Source organism: Chiloscyllium punctatum, chromosome 28 (assembly GCF_047496795.1).
Source record: "Chiloscyllium punctatum isolate Juve2018m chromosome 28, sChiPun1.3, whole genome shotgun sequence".
Taxonomy (NCBI): Eukaryota; Metazoa; Chordata; class Chondrichthyes; order Orectolobiformes; family Hemiscylliidae; genus Chiloscyllium; species Chiloscyllium punctatum.
In genome coordinates, this window is record NC_092766.1 from 44,904,262 (window position 1) to 44,921,632 (window position 17,371).

Here is a 17,371-nt window from a genome sequence, read left to right on the forward strand (position 1 = left end):
CTAAACAGTGCCTAAATGTTTAATTTTAAGTGCCAGCTTTCAGTTTGGTATAGATTCATTGAAATCTGGTTCACTTTACTGAATAACACAGTGAGAATAATAACATTGTTTAAAAAATACAAGGTACTTGCCTCAATTGTAGGATGTCGAGTTTATGTGCTCTACTTTCAAGATAAAATATGAACATCTTTAAATACTTGGCTATTATTTCCAGCATAAATGAATATTATCTGTAGTCTGCAATATGAGGGAATGAAGTCATACAGACACACACTGCACTATGAAGGAACTCGAATAGATATCAATACTGAACATCTGAGACAAAGAAAGCACATACTTTCTGGCCTCAAACACCGATCACTGTTTCCCACCTCTAACGTGTGACTGCCCTCTTCCTAAAACTATTAAATGATACAGGCAGCTGATTAATTTCCAGCCTTTCTTCCCCAGTACGATCACTCACTAGCTAAAGAATGGCAGATGGAGTATAATGTTGCTAAATGCAAGGTATTGTACTTTGGTAAAACAAACAAAGAAAACACATATATAATGAAAAGTCGAGCCAATAGTAGTGTTGAAGAACAGAACGACTTATGGTTTCAGGCATAATTCTTTGAAGTTTGTATCATGTGTGGGCAGGGTAGTTATGAAGGTGTTTCGCTTGCAGGCCTTCAGAATAGAGACATAGAGTCATAGAGGGGTACTGCATGGAAAGAGACCCTCTGGTCCAACTCGTTCATGCCGACCAGTTGGCTTAACATAATCTCGTTAAATTTGCCAACACGTTGCCCATATCCCTTCCTATTCATATACTGATCCGGACGTCTTTTAAATACTTTAATTTGACCAGCCTCCACAACTTCCTCTGGCAACTCATTCCATACGCGCACCACCCTCTGCGCAAAAACAAAATTGCCCCTGAGGTCACTTTTAAATCTTTCCCCGCTCACCCTAAACCTTTGCCTTCCAGTTGTAGACTCGCCTAACCTAAGGAAAAGACATTGTCTATTTACCCTTTGCATGCCTCTCATGATTTTATGAACCTCTATAATTCACCCACAGAGAAAACTGCCCCAGCCTATTTAGGCTCTCCCTACAGCTCAAATCCTCCAGCCTTGGCAACATCCTTGTAAATCTTTTGTGAACTCTTATAAGTTTCACATCTTTCCAATGGGAATGAGACCAGAATTGCACACAATATTCCAAAAGTGGCCTAGCCAATGTTCTTTGCAGCCACAACATGACGTCCCAACTCTTGTACTCAGTGGTCTGAACAATAAAGGAAAGCATACCAAACACCTTCACTATCGTATCTACCTGCGACTCTACTTTCAAGGAACTACGAACCTGTACTCCAAGGTCTCTTTGTTCAGCAACATTCTCCGGGACTTTACCATTGAGTGTATGCGTCCTGCTCTGATTTGCTTTCCAACATGAAGCACCTCACATTTATCTAAATATCTCTCCATCTGCCACTCCTCAATCCATTGGCCCATCTGATCAAGATACCATTTTACTCTGAGGTAGCCTTCTTCATTGTCCACTACATTTCCAATTTTGGTGTCACCTGCAAATTTACTAACTATATCTCACATGTTCACATCCAAATCATTTATATACATGACAAGTAGCAGTGGACAGTCCTTTGAGTGCAGGATTTGGGACGGTATGTTCAGGTTGCACAGGACATTCGTGAGGCATGTCTTGGAGGACTGTGTGCAGTTCTGTCCGCCCTGTTATAGAAAGGATATTATCAATTTCGAGAGCGTTCAGAAGAGATTTATCAGGATGTTGCTGGGAATGGAGTCTTTGAGTTATAAGGACAGGCTAAATAGACTTGGACATTATCTACTGGAGCGTAGGAGGCTGAGAGGTGACATTATAGAGATTTATAATATCATGAGGGGTATCGATAATGTTGAATTGTAGGCGTCTTTTACCTCGAGTGGGAGATTGTTTTTAGATAAGAGGAGCACTTTTCTAAAAAGACATAGCGTCATAGAGCTGTATAGCATGGAAACAGTCCGTTTGGTCCAACGCGTCCATGCAGACTAGATAGCCAAAATTAATCTCATCCCTTTGCCAGAATTTGGCCCATTTCTACCTGAACCCTTCCCATTCATCTGCCCATCCAGATGCCTTTTAAATGTTGTAATTGTGCCAGCCTCCACACCTTCCTCTGGCAGCTCATTACACACAACCACCCTCTACATGAAAATGTTGCCCATTGGATCCCTTTTATGTCTTTCCCATCTCACCTTAAACCTTTGCCGTCTAGTTTTCGGCTGCATTACCGTAGGGAAAAGACCTTGGCTATTCACTCTAACCATTGCACCCATGATTTTAACAACCTCTAAAGTCAATCCTCATCCTCGGATGCTCCAGGGAAAACAGCCATAGGCTATTCAGCCTCTACCTGTAGCTTAAACACTCCAGTCCTGGCAACATTGTTGTAAACCCTTTCTGAACCCTTTCAGGTTTCACAACATCCTTCCTACAGCAGGTAGAATAGAATTGCATACGGTATTCTAAAAGTGGTCTAACCTTTGTCCTGTACAGATGTAACCCATTCTCCTAACTCACATACACAATACACTGACCAATAACATGCCAAATACTTTCTTCACTATTCTATCTACCTGCAAATCCACTTTCAAGGAACTATAAACCTATACTCTGAGGTCACTTTGTTCAGCACCGCTCCCCATAACTTGACCATTAAATGTATAAGTCCTGCCCTGATTTGCCTTTCCCATATGCAGCATCTCACATTTATCTAAGTTAAACTCTGTCGGCCACTCCTCGGTCCATTGGCTCATCTGATCAAGATCCTGTCGTAATCTGAGGTAATCTTATTTCTTGGCCATTATACCTCCAATTTTGGTGTCATCTGCAAACTTACGAACTATATCTCCGATGTTCATATGCAAACCATTTATATACATGATGAAAAGTAGCAGAACCAGCACCGATCCTTGTGGCACTCCACTGGTCACAGGCCTCCAGTCTGAAAAACAACCCTCCACCACAACCCTCTGTCCTCTACTTTTAAGCCAATTCTGTATCCAACTGGCTATTTCCCCCTGTATTCCACGTAACCTAACCTTGCTAACCAGTCTCCCATGCAGAACCTTGTCGAATGCCTAATTGAAGTCTGTATAGATCACATCCAGCGTTCAGCCCACATCAATCCTCTCCGTTACTTCTAAACAAAAAATAATCAAGTTAGTGAGCCATGATTTTCCAGGCACAATCCAATTTGCCTATCCTGATAAAGCGCTTTTGCCCAATACATCTATTTTCCTGCTCCTCAGATGCTGCCTGACCTGCTGTGCTTTTCCAGCACCACTCTAATCTAGACTCTCATCTCCAGCATTTACAGTCCTCACATTTGTCTATCCCTAATGTATCTTTCCAAATACATGTAAATCCTCTACCTCATGATTCCCTCCAAAAACTTGCCTACCACCGATATCAGGTTCACCAATCTATAGTTCCCGAGCTCTTCCTTTCCATTTTGTTTAATAGCACAACTTTAGTCAAACTCATGAATTCCAGCATTTCACCTGTGGCTATTCATGATAAAAACATCTCAGCAAGGGGCCCTGCAATCAATTCCTGATCCTCCTACAGAGTTATTGGGTTCACATTATCAGGACCCGTGAGGTTGTTTTTTTACACAGCATGTGGTTCATGTAGAGAGTGAACTTCCTGAGGATGTGATGGATTATGGGTAAAGTTACAGCATTTAAAATGCACTTGATTAAGGACAAGAATAAGCGAATGTTTGGATAAATCTGGACCAAGCGCAGGCAGATGGGACTGGTTTAGTTTGGAATTATTGTCAGCATGGACTGTATGGGCCGATAGGTCTGTTTGCAAATACCCTGTATAACTCGATGAGTCTATGTGTATTTACATATCCAAGTATGTATCTGCATGTTTCTGTTGTGTTTGTTTATTCCCGTGTGTCTACATATGTTGCTGTGTACCATTGTGTGCATGTCTATCTCTCTGTGCTTGTTAGATGTGTTCCTGCATTAGTGTGTGGATCTCTGTCTCTGCATCTCTGTGGAATTGGAACTCTTGTTGCTTTTGGTGTGAATCACTGAAACGGGGTCAAAACCGTTCTCCCTTCCTCTCCCTTTCCCTCTTTGCTTTAAAGTGATCAATCCCACACTCTGCTAGTCTGGTTTAGGTCTTTTCAATCCTTTCTCACATGTAAGGTTACTTGTAAGAGTAAGACATTAAAAATTGCAAGTTACAGGAAGTGCATTAAAATTAATCTCATCGCCTTGCAATATGGCTACTCGGATTTGCTTGGATATAATTGCAATGGAAATATGCTTTAATGAGTATACTGTGTATTGAAAATACTACCCAGTGACAAAACGTTTCCGCATTAGAGAAGGAGAGCAGACATTTGTGCACATTAAACTGTTCCTCTCTGAGGGCTTCAGTCCAATGACAATCCTGTCCACACCAACTGTGTGTGTGTGTGTGTGTGTGTTTGTGTGTGTGTGTGTGTGTGTGTGTGTGTGTGTGCAATCGAAGTTTAGATTGGATTGTGCTGTGAACTACTGCCCTCTCTCTCCCTCCCAAACTGAATCCCTGATGGTTTACACACTTTACCACCACGATTACAGTGACGTCGGAGGTGGGAGGTGGGAAGTGTGGGATGGGGTTTGGAGTGCAACAGAGATTGACAACAACAGAAAGCTCAGCAGCTCTGGAAGCATCTTTGGACAGAAATGAAATTTGACGTTTTGGATCGAGTGACCCTTACTCAGAACTCGTGTCGGGGGACATTACATCACTTGAAACACCACAGAGACTGCCAGATTCGCCACACACAGATACACACACGAATATACACACATAGAGGCACTTGCTGTTCATTGACACTACAGACATGGAGAGTGTCCATGTCTGTAGTGTCCATGTCTCTCGCTCCATGGTAACCTTGTCAATATTTCAGTCGTTTTGTCTGGTGTGTGTCAGTATTTCTGTGTGGAGTGTGACTGTAGGACAATTTCAATCTTTGCAGATATCAAACTTGGAAGAATTGTAAAGTTTGTTGAGGACAGCATGGAAGTCCAACAGGAAAGTTATATTTTGGTGTAGTGTTCAGGCGTATGGCAAATGCTGATCAAAGCAGAACAGTGTGAGGTGATGCTCTTTGGTAGGAAGGACATTGAAAGGTAACATTAAACAGGCTATACTGTTATAAAGGAGGTGCAAAAGCAGAGGGTGCTGGATGTATGAGCACAGATTATCGAAGAAGTCAGGACAAGTGGAGGTAGCGGAAAATCTCACAAATTAGTGTCAGTATCTGAGCTGTTTACAGGAGGAAGGAGTCACCGTGCCTGCTTCCTGGGAGGTGGTGGAGATGGTGTGTTGTGAGTCCACCCTCATGCCCACCGACACTGTGGGGATTCTATTTGTAACAGCTCAACACAAAAGGGAGATGGCATCAGGGCCATGGCTTCCAAGTTGTGCCGGTGGGAAAAGGAGCTGCCAGTGGGTTTAAGGAGAGAATTTCCCTTCACTGAACATTGCTCCTTACTCGATCGGTGGGACGTAGATGTTTCAGAATCTCCACACGAGGCATCCCGGTCCTCTCCGGCTCCTACCAGGGTCCTCCCCACATGGCGGGGGGAGGGTGGTGAGGGAATGGACATCGGGCACTCCACCACACGGCTTGGCCCTTTCTGTCCAATTCCAGGCTGTTTCTCCTAGAATGGGAGAAGGGGAGGGAGCGAGGGTAGGAGTGGGTGGCACTGTTGTTAGTGCTGGTGTAGGTAGGGGGAGATATGGTGAGGTGCCCGGAGGGAGTCAGTCCATAGTGTTGTATCCATGTAGTGTTATTAGTGTCGGGGGGGGGGTGGATAGTGGGGGGAGAGAGAGGGTGTGTGTGTGTGTGTGTGTGTGTGAGAGAGAGAGAGAGAGAGAGAGAGAGAGAGAGACGGGGGAAGGTGCTGCATGCAGCAGTGAGAGTGGTGGACCATGAGCCTTGTTCGGGGTCGGTGCTATAACAGATATACAGTGAGTGTGAGGGAGCAGAGAGAATAGAGTGACACTGACCCTGACAGAGCGGGGAAGGTTTTCGATGCTTGTCCTGTATTGCTGGTTATTTCTTCAGACCGCAGATACTGCACTGAGCTAGGTGGAGAGCTCAGACCATGCTCGGTGGGTCTGGTGGTGTGGCCTGCCTCTGGGAAGAGCAAGGCCCCCCTCTGTACTAGACCATCCAGTAGGACCTCCGTTCCCCTGTCGACAAACCGTCTTGTAATTTCCCATTATCTGCAATATTCGGGGTAAACTGTGCAGGGCAGCTCCAAACTGAGAAAGCTCAACCTTGTGCCTATTGGCCTTTTAAAGATGGCACCAGTGCCAGGGATCACGGAATATCCAGGGGTATCTGGGCGATGGTGAATACCTCCAGACATGATGGGTGGGAGAATAGGGCTGGCATTGAATGAGAAGGACACCATGGGGTGGGGATTAATGAGAAAAGTTTGATAAGATAGCACCAGGAAACTAGCTCGGCTTTGTGCAGTCGATCCCTCTGTCGCACTCAGTGAAAATGGCTAGGGGACGAATTATTGTTAGATTCAATCCAATGAGTCGAATAAACTGCTGACCCCACGAACAGTAACAAAGCTGCATTTGCTTATCCAATACTCTCCATCACAGAGAACGAGCTAAACATGAACTACGCTTGGGAAATAAGGCAGGTCAGGTGACTGAGATATCAGTTAGGACGCACCTTTGGACAAATAATCATAATTCCGTTAGTTTTAAAATAGAGATGGAAAAGGAGATTGGAGTAAGGCCAATTTTGATGATATTAGCAAGAACTTCCAAACTGGATTTGGACAGAGTTTCGCAAATAACGGGCCAACTGTGAAGATTGAAGCCTTCAAAAATGAGATGTCAAGAGCCCAGACACAGTATGTCCCTGTTAGGGTGAAGGGTAAGGCTGGTAAGTGTAAGGAATGCTGGAGGACTGGAGAAATTGAGGGTCTGGTCACGGATAAGAGGGAAACATATTTCAGGTAGAGAGAGGAGGAATCGAGGGTTTTCAGTATTCATTCACGGGATGAGAGTATCGCTGGTTGGGCCTGCATTTATTGCCGATTACTAATTGCCTAGAGGGCAGTTAAGAGTCATACACATTATTGTCGATCTGGAGTCACGTGTAACCAATGACAGGTGAGGGTGGCAGTTTACTGACTTCAAGAACATCAGCGAACCAGGTGGGTTTTTTCCAAAAATCGAAAATGTCTTTGTCATCATCATTAGCCTCTTAATTCCAGATTTAAAGTCAATGTCCAGTGAGTCTAAAGCCAGTAGGAGTATACTTAAGCGGGATATAAGGAGGCCATAATGGGGACATGAGATAGCTTTGCCAAATAGGGTTAAGGAAAATCCAAATGTACTCTACCCATACATTTAGGAGAAAAGAGTAACTCCAGAGAGTTTTGGGCCATCTAAAGATTAGCAATGCTGCCGATTTGCGAAACCACAGGAGATGGAGGCGACACTGAACAAGCATTTTGACTGTTCAGAAGGATATGGAAGCCAGAGAACTTAACAGTGGTATCGTGAAAAGTGTTTGCATTACAGAGGAGGAGATGTTGGACTTCGTAAAGCCTGTAAAGGTGGGAAAATCCCCAGGACCTGATCAGGTGTACCCGAGAACTAGGGAAGTGATTGTTGGGCCCCTTGCTGGGATATTTGTATTGTCAATTGCCACAGGTGAGGTACCGGGAGATAGGAGATTTGATAACTTGTTGGAATTACTAAAACCATTTAAGAAGGATGGTAAGGAAAAGCCGGTGAGGCTGACGTCAGTGGAGGGCAAATTGTTGGTGAGGATTATGTGGCACAAGGTTTATATGTATTTTGAATGGCAAGGACTGATAAGGGATAGGTAACAAGGCTTGAAGCATGGGGAATCGTGTCTCGCTAAATTGACGGAGATTTATTTTGAAGAAGTGACTAAGAGGGTTCATTGAGGCCGAGAGGTGCACCTTGTCGACATGGACTTCAGTCAAACATTTGACCCTTTCCACATGGCAGACTGGTTAACAAGTTTAGTTCACATGGAAGACATGGAGAACTAGCCACGTGAATATAAAATTGGCTCGAAGGTAAGAGACAGAGGGTGGTGGTGAAGGGTTGCTTTTCCAACAGGAGGTCTGTGACCAGTGGTGTTCGACAAATATCCGTGCTGGGTCCAGTATTTTCACGATTTATGTAAATCATTTGGATGCGAACATAGCAGCGATAATTGGTAAAATTGCAGATGACATCAAAATTGATGGTTGAGTGGACAGCAAGGTTTACCTCAGAATAAAATGGGATCCTGGTCAGATGGGCTGATGGGCTGAGGCGTGGCAAATGGTGTTTAATTTAGATAAATGTGAGGTGCTGCATTTTGGAAATGCAAATCAGGAAAGGACGTATACACTTAATGGTAAAGTTCTGCGGGGTGTTCCTGATCCATGAGACCTTGCAATCCAGGTTCATAGTTCATTGAAAGTAGAAGCGCAGGTAGGTAGGATAGTGAAGAAGGCATTTGGTATGCTTGCCTTTACTGGCTAGTGCTTTGAATTGGGAGGTCACGTTGCTGCTGTACAGCACCTAGTTGGGACAATTTTGCAGTATTGCATTCAATTCGCGTTTCCCTCCTATCGGAAAGATATTATGAATATTGAAGCGAGTCAGAAAAGATTTACAAGGTAGTTGCCAGAATTTGAGCAATAGGGAGAGGGTGAGTACGTTGGGGTGATTTTTCCTGGAGCGTGAGGGGCACGTATAGGGTGAATCGCCAAGGTCTTTTCCCCAAACCTAGAGGACATGGATTTCTGGTGAGAGAGGTAAGATTTAAAAATGACCGAAGGAGCAACTTTTTCCAACAGAGGTTGGTGCATGTTTGGAATGAGCTTCCAGTGGCGATGGAGGAGGTTGTTACACTTACAACATTTAAAAGACATTTGAATGGGTACATGAAGAGTAAGGGTTTACAATGATATGGGCCAAATGTTGGCAAATGGGACTCGTTTAATTTGGGATATCTGATCGACATGGACGAGTTAGACTGAAGGATCTGTTTCCGTGCTGCATATCTCCAAGACTCCATGTCCCTGTCTGACCTCACTCCAATATCCCATTAATTATTCATTCCCGGAAATACCAGTTTATGTTGTGAGATGCCATCCAAATGCCTTCACTTCAGCATTCTGAAACCTGTGAACACATCCTCCCATAGCACTGTATCTAAGTCTCTCTCTCTGTCTATTTCCCAAATCCCTCCCATTTGTTGCTATTTAAAACTGTTGCTATTTAAACCCTGACATCCAGTTTTAGTTGTCCAGTTTTAATGTGAATAACTGTTCCATATCTTCCTCTTACCTTGAATGTTGCTCACCCGAGAGCATCAGTTTCTAACATTAAGATGCTTAAAAACAATGTGAAAAATGCATAGCTTGCATTTTCCTTGACTTCCAAGTATCCTGCCCTGTGCTCCATTTTGAATAGTAGGTTTCGAGCAGTTTTCAGGCACATCTTTGTCACTTGCTCTGTGCCTATCCATTGAGTGCCTGTGTTAATCACTCGCTGCTGATCGTGTGCTCAGTAACATGAGGAATCCTCTCTACTGTTACTGATTCAGACCAGGTTTCCTACTTGCAGTTGAGTGTCATTTGACTTAATTCTAGTTTTGGTACATTCGTGGAAATGTTGAGCACCGTTTCCTGGAGACTGTGCTTTAAACAGCTGTGGGACATTCAGGAAGACCAGAGACTTTGGTGACCTACTCTGGATGGGTCATGGGGGCTGCAGTTAGGGCATCTGGGTCTGCAACATGAACAACGAATGGAGCAGACGCTGCAGAGAGCGGAATGAGGAAATCACAATCAGATCAGCCGTGGTCTTAGAGAATGTTGGAGCAGGATTGAATGGCTCGCTCATGCAACTTTTTCAGATATTTCTGTCTGAAACAAGACAATTCCCCTTCTCTCCCAGTGACCCATACTGATGGGGAGTGAGTCACCTCCTTGTGTTCCTGCGTAACAGGACCCTGGGGCCTCACTCGCCCTCTGATTTCTCCCGTTCCAGTCCTGAGCAGTTGAGTGACTGCCTCCTGTCTTTGTGTCCCAATCTCGAGCAGGTGAGGGACTGCCTCCTGTTCCTGTATCCCAATATCGAGCAGTTGAGTGACTGCCTCCTGTTCCTGAGTCCCAGTATCGAGCAGTTGAGGGACTGCCTTCTATTCCTGTGTCCCAATCTCGAGCAGTTGAGTGACTCCCTCCTGTTCCTGTATCCCAGTCTCGAGCAGTTGAATGAGTCCCTCCTGTTCCTGTGTCCCAGTCTCGAGCAGTTGAGTGACTCCCTCCTGATCCTGTGTTCCAGGCTCGAGCAGTTGAGTGACTGCCTCCTGTTTTTCCCTGTTTCTGAGCAGCAGTTTTAAAGCTCTGAATGATGTCTCAAGGTTATGCAAGGACTTGATAACAGGGCATTTCCAACTAGGAGCAGCATTACAGAAAGGTATCTAGAATCTTCCCCACCAGACATCTTTTGCAGCCGGTATGTTATTGTATCCCAGTCCCATAAAGAAACAGGGCAAAACATATACAATCCAGCTGTGTTCCAGCAATACTCCCACATTCAGGGAAGAAAGATTAAAAAGATTGGAAGATTTATAATCGATCCCTCAGCAAACCTTATCCATTCCATTCAAACTGAGTAGATTTTTCCTTTCATTGTGATATGTAACATGATGTATGGAATTGGTTAACTGAATGTGATTGTTTGTTGATTGTGATTAATGTCAGTCTCCGTTGATTATAACTATCCCACTGGAGGGTTTCTATCTTTGAATGATAAATGGGCTCTGTTCAATATGTTATCCCATGGTATGAGTGGGAGCAACACGGACAGCACTAACAGGGATCACCAGCTCCAGAGAGAAGGGGAAGAGAGATCAGAATCTGAGAACATTAAACTGGAATGTTCCAACAATGGACAGGAGTTTATCTGGTTATGTTTCAATTCTTTCTACATATTATTGGTAGCTATTATCACCGCGGATCAAATATGCACTTTACATTATTCAATATTTTTATTATCCTATCCTGGCTATTGTTGGAGTCCCTGGTAAGTTTCGCTGTCTATTTATTATTTGCATGAACCATGTGCGACTGTATTACTCTTGTTTTCAATTACTCTACTCTGTAAACATTAACTCTCTAAACCACCAGGAACAACAACAGTGAACTTGTTTCAGTATTTCTCTCCGTCTTTAGTTCTGACACTGCGCCTTGTGGGGTGACCTACTCAGTTTCAGCTATGAACCAGGATTCATTGCATTACTGCCCTTGCTATTTAAATATTGAAAGCTTGGAGGTCACTATCTTCTGTTCTGGATACAAATTCCATTTCCTTCCTCTGACTCCATCTTACCCCTGGTCAATAACTGAGGCTGAAACAGATGAGTCACATCTATGGTGATGCTTTTAGCCACGAGCTGATTACAGACACCATATCCTAACCATTTCTAATTTTAACTATCAACACCTGCAGAATATACTTCACTGGTTCATCCTATCTGCTATTTTAATTTTGAGCTATGAAATACTCTTAATGAAGCCAATAATCTGCTGCTGACTCTCCCAGCTTCAAACTTGCCAAAGCAAATTTGAGTCTGATACTCCATGGCTTGCATTTAAACGCAGAATAAATCCCATCATTCCTGTACGGATTGATTTATATTGTTTTTGGTTCTGGCAATGCATTTCCTTTAATATTCACAACATCGACGTCACCTCTGTCTATGACACTGTTCTCAGTCTCCCTCTGTAAATTACACAAACTCCTGTCAGTTGTTCACATTTAATCTGATTTCCTCCATGTCTGTTCTCTCTCAAACAACAAATGCCATATCTACTGTCGCCAATACACACAGACACATATACACACGCGCGCACGCACACACACACACGCGCACACACGAACACACACACAAAATCTCTCGCCTTATACTGGTGCAGTGGAGATACAGAACCATACATTTGTCATTCACTGCATGGGTTGCAAATCTTCCTGTGCAAGTCTGAAATGCAGTGCACGTATAGTCGTAATATACTGGCAAAGATTTGCAAGGCTCCCCATGCCAAGCATGTATTCGAGTTTATAGAGTAGTCCACTTGCATGGTCGGCACAGCTCTCCATTCTGGCTGGTACCTTGCTCCAGTTTATTGTGTCTGGGATAGTTCTGTGAGGCAGATTCAGAATTTGATGTAACTAACCATTTCAACTAATCTGGCAATAATTCTGCAATCATCTGGCTATAATGAATGTTTCCATTCTTGTAATTGGACCCACCATTGTCTCACTTCCCTGTCTCCTTATCCATTTTTTTCACAACATGTTATCAGTTAATTCATTGTTTGTTTTTCTGTGCCTTTCCCTGGTGTTGTTTTGTGGCTCCCGAATGTATCGAGTGTTGGTATTGTGAAGCTCAGAAACAATGAAATGGTATGTGGGGGGCTGTTGTTCCATGTTGTGTAGTGGGATCCAGCAGCTTTGAGACATGCCTTTGAAAGTTGGTCTGTGCCTGTCCACTGAAAGACTGTTGGTCCCTCTCAGATGACCGTGTGGTCAGTAACATGAGGAAGCCCCTTGGGTATTATTGTAAAGGACCAGGCGTCTAACTTGTAGCTGTGGGGCTTCTGACTGACTCCTCTTACTGAAAGGTTAGTGGAGGTGTTGCGGATGGTTCACTGGAGGTTGTGCTGTGAGCTGCCTCAGACATTCAGGGAGACTTGAGGAGTTGGTGACCCAACTCTGGATGGAGGAATGGGAGTGTATTGACAGCATCTGGGTCTGTAACATGAACAACAAATGGAGCAGAGGCTGCAGAGAGGGGAAGCTCTGAAACCATGGTGAGAGTGTGTGTGGGGAAGTGGATCTATCAAATCTGTCTGTGTGTTAACAAGGACACATGCATTCTCTCGCTCTACCCCTTAAATACACCCATGCACTCTCTCCCTCCCCTCCCACCACTCAAATACACTCCCCCCTCTCTCACACGCAGGCATACCCTGTCTCTCACCCCCTCACGTAGACACTCCACCTCGCTGTCAAACACACACATCTGCTTGAATGCAAACACACGCACGCACACACACACACACATCTGAGCTGAATTTGCATTTGCCGATTTGTATTTGCAGATGCATTATATTTTGTCAAAAAATATATAAATTGTATACAGTCAGTCAATGCGGTATTTTATAAACTTCTACTTTGGACATAAACCCACACTGACTCCACGTGAAGACACAGACACACTCCAAACAATACCTCACTGTAAAATACATTGCCCGATTGGAGGGTTCACTTCCTTTACATCGATAATACCTGAAGGTGTCTCCAGGCAATGACTTGAAATAAATTCTCTGCTTTGCATATTAAACAATCAAAACCTTAATCTCGATTCTAACTGATTAAAGATTTAGGAACCATTTCGATGTGTTCAATTCATGCACATGAGTTGCACAACCTTTTGATCTTTCCTCATAAATCCTGTTTCTAAGATCTTCTCTCTCTAACACCTGATGAATGAGCAGCGCTATGGAAGCTTGTGTTTTTAACTGAACCCGCTGGACGATAACCTGGTGCCGTGTGATGTTTGACCTTGTCCAACTCAGTCCAAAGCCAGCACTTCCATGTCATGGTTTTTTATTGGTTAGCCAATATTTTCTCCAAGCAAATAAATTTTCCTAACTCCGTGTGCTCTTGTATTTTATATTAATCCTTTGTCAGGCACTTTATGCATTGCCTTCTGAAAGTCCAGCTATAATACATCATTCGGATCCCCTTTGTTCACCTTGTTTGTCGCATTTAAAAAAAAAATTAAATAAATCATTCAAACAAGATTTACCCGTAATAAAACCATGTCGACTGTGATGGATTGTGCTTTGACTTTGAAAGTCTCTTGTTAATTTCTTCATAACTGAAATAAACAACTTGCCTTCAGTCCCAATCGTTTACTCATACCTTTCCATTCCCGAGTGAAGTTTTTTATTTGAAGTTGTTCCATTTCCATAACCTCGACAGTCCCTTTCACAATTCGTTGTGGCAGGAACGAGGCTGTAAAAGATCGGCTCCAATTGCTGTTTAAGAGGCATGAGTGGCTGATTGGACTCATTCTGTTCCTGCTTTACTCACTCGATGGGCTGAATGTCCTCCTAGTGTTGCTACATTATAAACTCGATGGATTGCATGCCCTGCGCCTATTCCTGACCAAACGGCTCAAGATCTCAATGTCCTCCTCCTGTTGCTCAATGACAGGTTTGGAGATGTATGGACGCTCCCTTCTGTTATGCCACGTTTTGAGGGTTGAATTGTGCAGGCAGGCTGTATTGCCCACATAGGTAGCTAAGTGGTTAGCACTGCTGCCTCCCAGCACTAGATATATGGGTTCAATTTCAGTCTCGGTCACTATCTGTGTGGAGTTTGCACATTCGCCCTGTCCCTGCAAGTAATCCCATCGGGTACTCCAGTTTGCTCCCGCAGTCCCAAATTGTGCAGGTTAACTGGACTACTCATGGAAAATGTCAGGAGTGCAGAGATTGTGCTGGGGGGATGAGGGTTTGCATGGGATGGTTTTCAGCATATCAGTGTGGAGTCGATGGGTGAAATGGCCTGTTTCAACACTATAGGGATTCTATGAATAACACCTTTGTTGCAGAAATCATTTGAGGTAATAATCTCTGAGTTAATTCCAATGTGATTTCCTCAATGAGGAGATTAATTCTAAGCACATCACTGGTTAGAGCGTGGTGCTAATAACGCCAAGGTCGTGGGTTCGATCCCCACACTGACCACATGTAGCGCTTGTGTTGTTGCTGTGTTTCCAAACAACGTGCCCTACAAAGCCGGAAGCGTCATCTGCGCAAGAAAACATTTGACAGGGAAAGACGCACGACTTGATCGCCGTACCCGTGATGACTGGTGGATGTTGTCTGTAGCAAATCAACCAGTCTCAGTTGTTTTCACCAACAAATGCAAAACATGAAATATGTGCAGTATTCGGCAGACCTGGCACAGTCTCGGAGGAGAACCAGAGTTCAGCCTTCTCTTCAAATCAAAGATTCGTTCATGTTATATTCCTGGATCTCTGTTAATACTTGTCACATGACTTCCAGAGGGAATTCCTTCGCTTGCTCACCTCTCATGCATCGACACTGGAGTTATCATATCACCAGCAATATCATAGAGCCATTAATAAAAGCAAATTACTGCGGATGCTGGAATCTGAAACCAAAAGAGAAAATGCTGGAAAATCTCAGCAGGTCTGGCACCATCTGCAAGGAGAGAAAAGAGCTGACGTTTCGAGTCTAACTGATTAAAGATAAAGATAAAAACAAAGGGGGAGTATTATGGAGCTATTTATACCACGCTGAGAGAAGGTGAGTCAAGGCTCCAGATGCAAAGGTGATAATGACAGTGCATGGAGAGATTAAAGGGAGATTAAGAGGCGTGAATGACCCAGGCTGAAGCCAGAGCGATGTGACAAAATATGTGAGGGATGGGTGAAGCAGAGACAAAATGGAAAACAGGGGAGACGGGTAGCAAAGCGGGAAGAGGAGAGCAAAAAGGTATTGAGAGAGTGGGGAGCGAGAGAAAGAGAGACAGTCAAGAAATAAGAGGTACAGAACAGTGAAAAAAACACAACTAAAAAAGTTAAATAAAATAATTGAAATAAAATTACCTGAAGTTGTTTGAATTCAACAACTTCAGACAATTTTACTTCTTGTTTTTATTTATCTTTTTTTATCATTTCACCTGCACTATCATAGAGCCATTAGATATGGACAGCACTGAAAACACAGTCTTCGGTTGCACTCGTCCATTCCGAACAGATATCCTCAACTGATCCAGCCGCGATTGCATGCACTTGACCCATTTCTCTCTGAACCTTTCCTATTCAAGTACACGTCCAGATTCCTTAACAGTATTGGAATTATACCATCCATCACCAGCTCGTCTGGTAACTTATTCCAGAAACGCACCACCCTCTGCGTGCAGCCGTTGCCCCTCACTGCCTTTCGAATTCTCACCCTCCCACACCAGATTTATACCCTCTAGTTCTGAACTGCCCCACCTGAGCGAAAGGAACTTGTCTATTTACCCGATTCATTCCCCTCATGATTGAAAAACCTCCGTAAGATCAGCTCCCAGCCTCTGACGCGCCAGGCGAAATAGTGAGCGAGTGTTCAGCCTGTAAACGTTTGCACCTTTTCCATTTACAAATGTAGGATGATGTAGCATGCTGTCTGAAGCAATCATTTTAGCAGCTGACCTGTCGCTGACAAACTCTGCAGGAAGGACTGACAACTTGCGAAATATGCTGTCAAACGAAGATTTCATAAGCAACATGAGTCATTGAGCAAAAAAAGGGAATTGACTTCTGAGCTGTTGCTGACACCAAAGCAACTGCGTCGTTCGGGAGCAGAAAGAACCCCACTGATAGATTACAATTCAAATGCATTTGGCATAAGGTTCGTAGCAGTTAATCAGCAGCACATAACCCTGACTCCAAAGGTCTGTGAGTATCCAGAAGAACAGTGAGCGATCGTTGAAGGTACGGTTCTCCAGACGAAATTTGTCAACGTGAGAAGCTGCAGCTGAGCTGGTGGCGTTGCGATTGAAATTGCATGCGTCCGGACATTGTGCTTAATTTTAGATATCAGAGCAAATGGTTAACTCGAGTATGCGCGGTCGGAAAAGTAAATGTTTTTTTTTGTTGAAAAGCTTTGCAACGAAAGGAAATACTTCAGACTATCGTGCGATCGATGAGAAGCAGGAAATGCAGAGCAGCCGTGGTTGTGAGCACGAGCAATATAGGCATTTGCTTTCGCTAGGCCGCCAGCGTTGATCGGTTAGCTCAGCTGGTTAGAGCGTGGTGCTAATAACGCCAAAGTCGTGGGTTCGATCCCCACACTGACCACATGCAGCCCTTGCGTTGTTGCTGTGTTTCCAAACAACGTGCTCCATCAGCGCCCATCTGCGCAATAAAACATTTGACAGGGTTAGACGCACGACTTGATCGCCCTACCCGTGATGACTAGTGGATGTTGTCTGCAGCCAATCAACCAGTCTCAGTTGTTTTCACCAACAAATGCAAAACATGAAATATGTGCAGTATTAGGCAGACCTGGCACCGTCTCGGAGGAGAACCAGAGTTCACGCTTCAATTCAATCAAAGATTCGTTCGTGTTATTTTCCTGGATCTCTGTTAATACTCGTCACACGACTTCCAGAGGCAATTCGTTCGCTTGCTCACCTCTCATGCATC

General features: G+C 43.9%; 1 non-coding gene across 1 annotated transcript; it reads left to right on the forward strand.

Moving 5' to 3' along the window:
- Nucleotides 1–16,949: 16,949 nt before the first annotated feature.
- On the forward strand, nt 16,950–17,023 carry trnai-aau (transfer RNA isoleucine (anticodon AAU)). Its single transcript has one exon. It is a non-coding gene; the product is annotated as a tRNA-Ile (tRNA).
- The last annotated feature ends 348 nt before the right edge of the window (nt 17,024–17,371 follow it).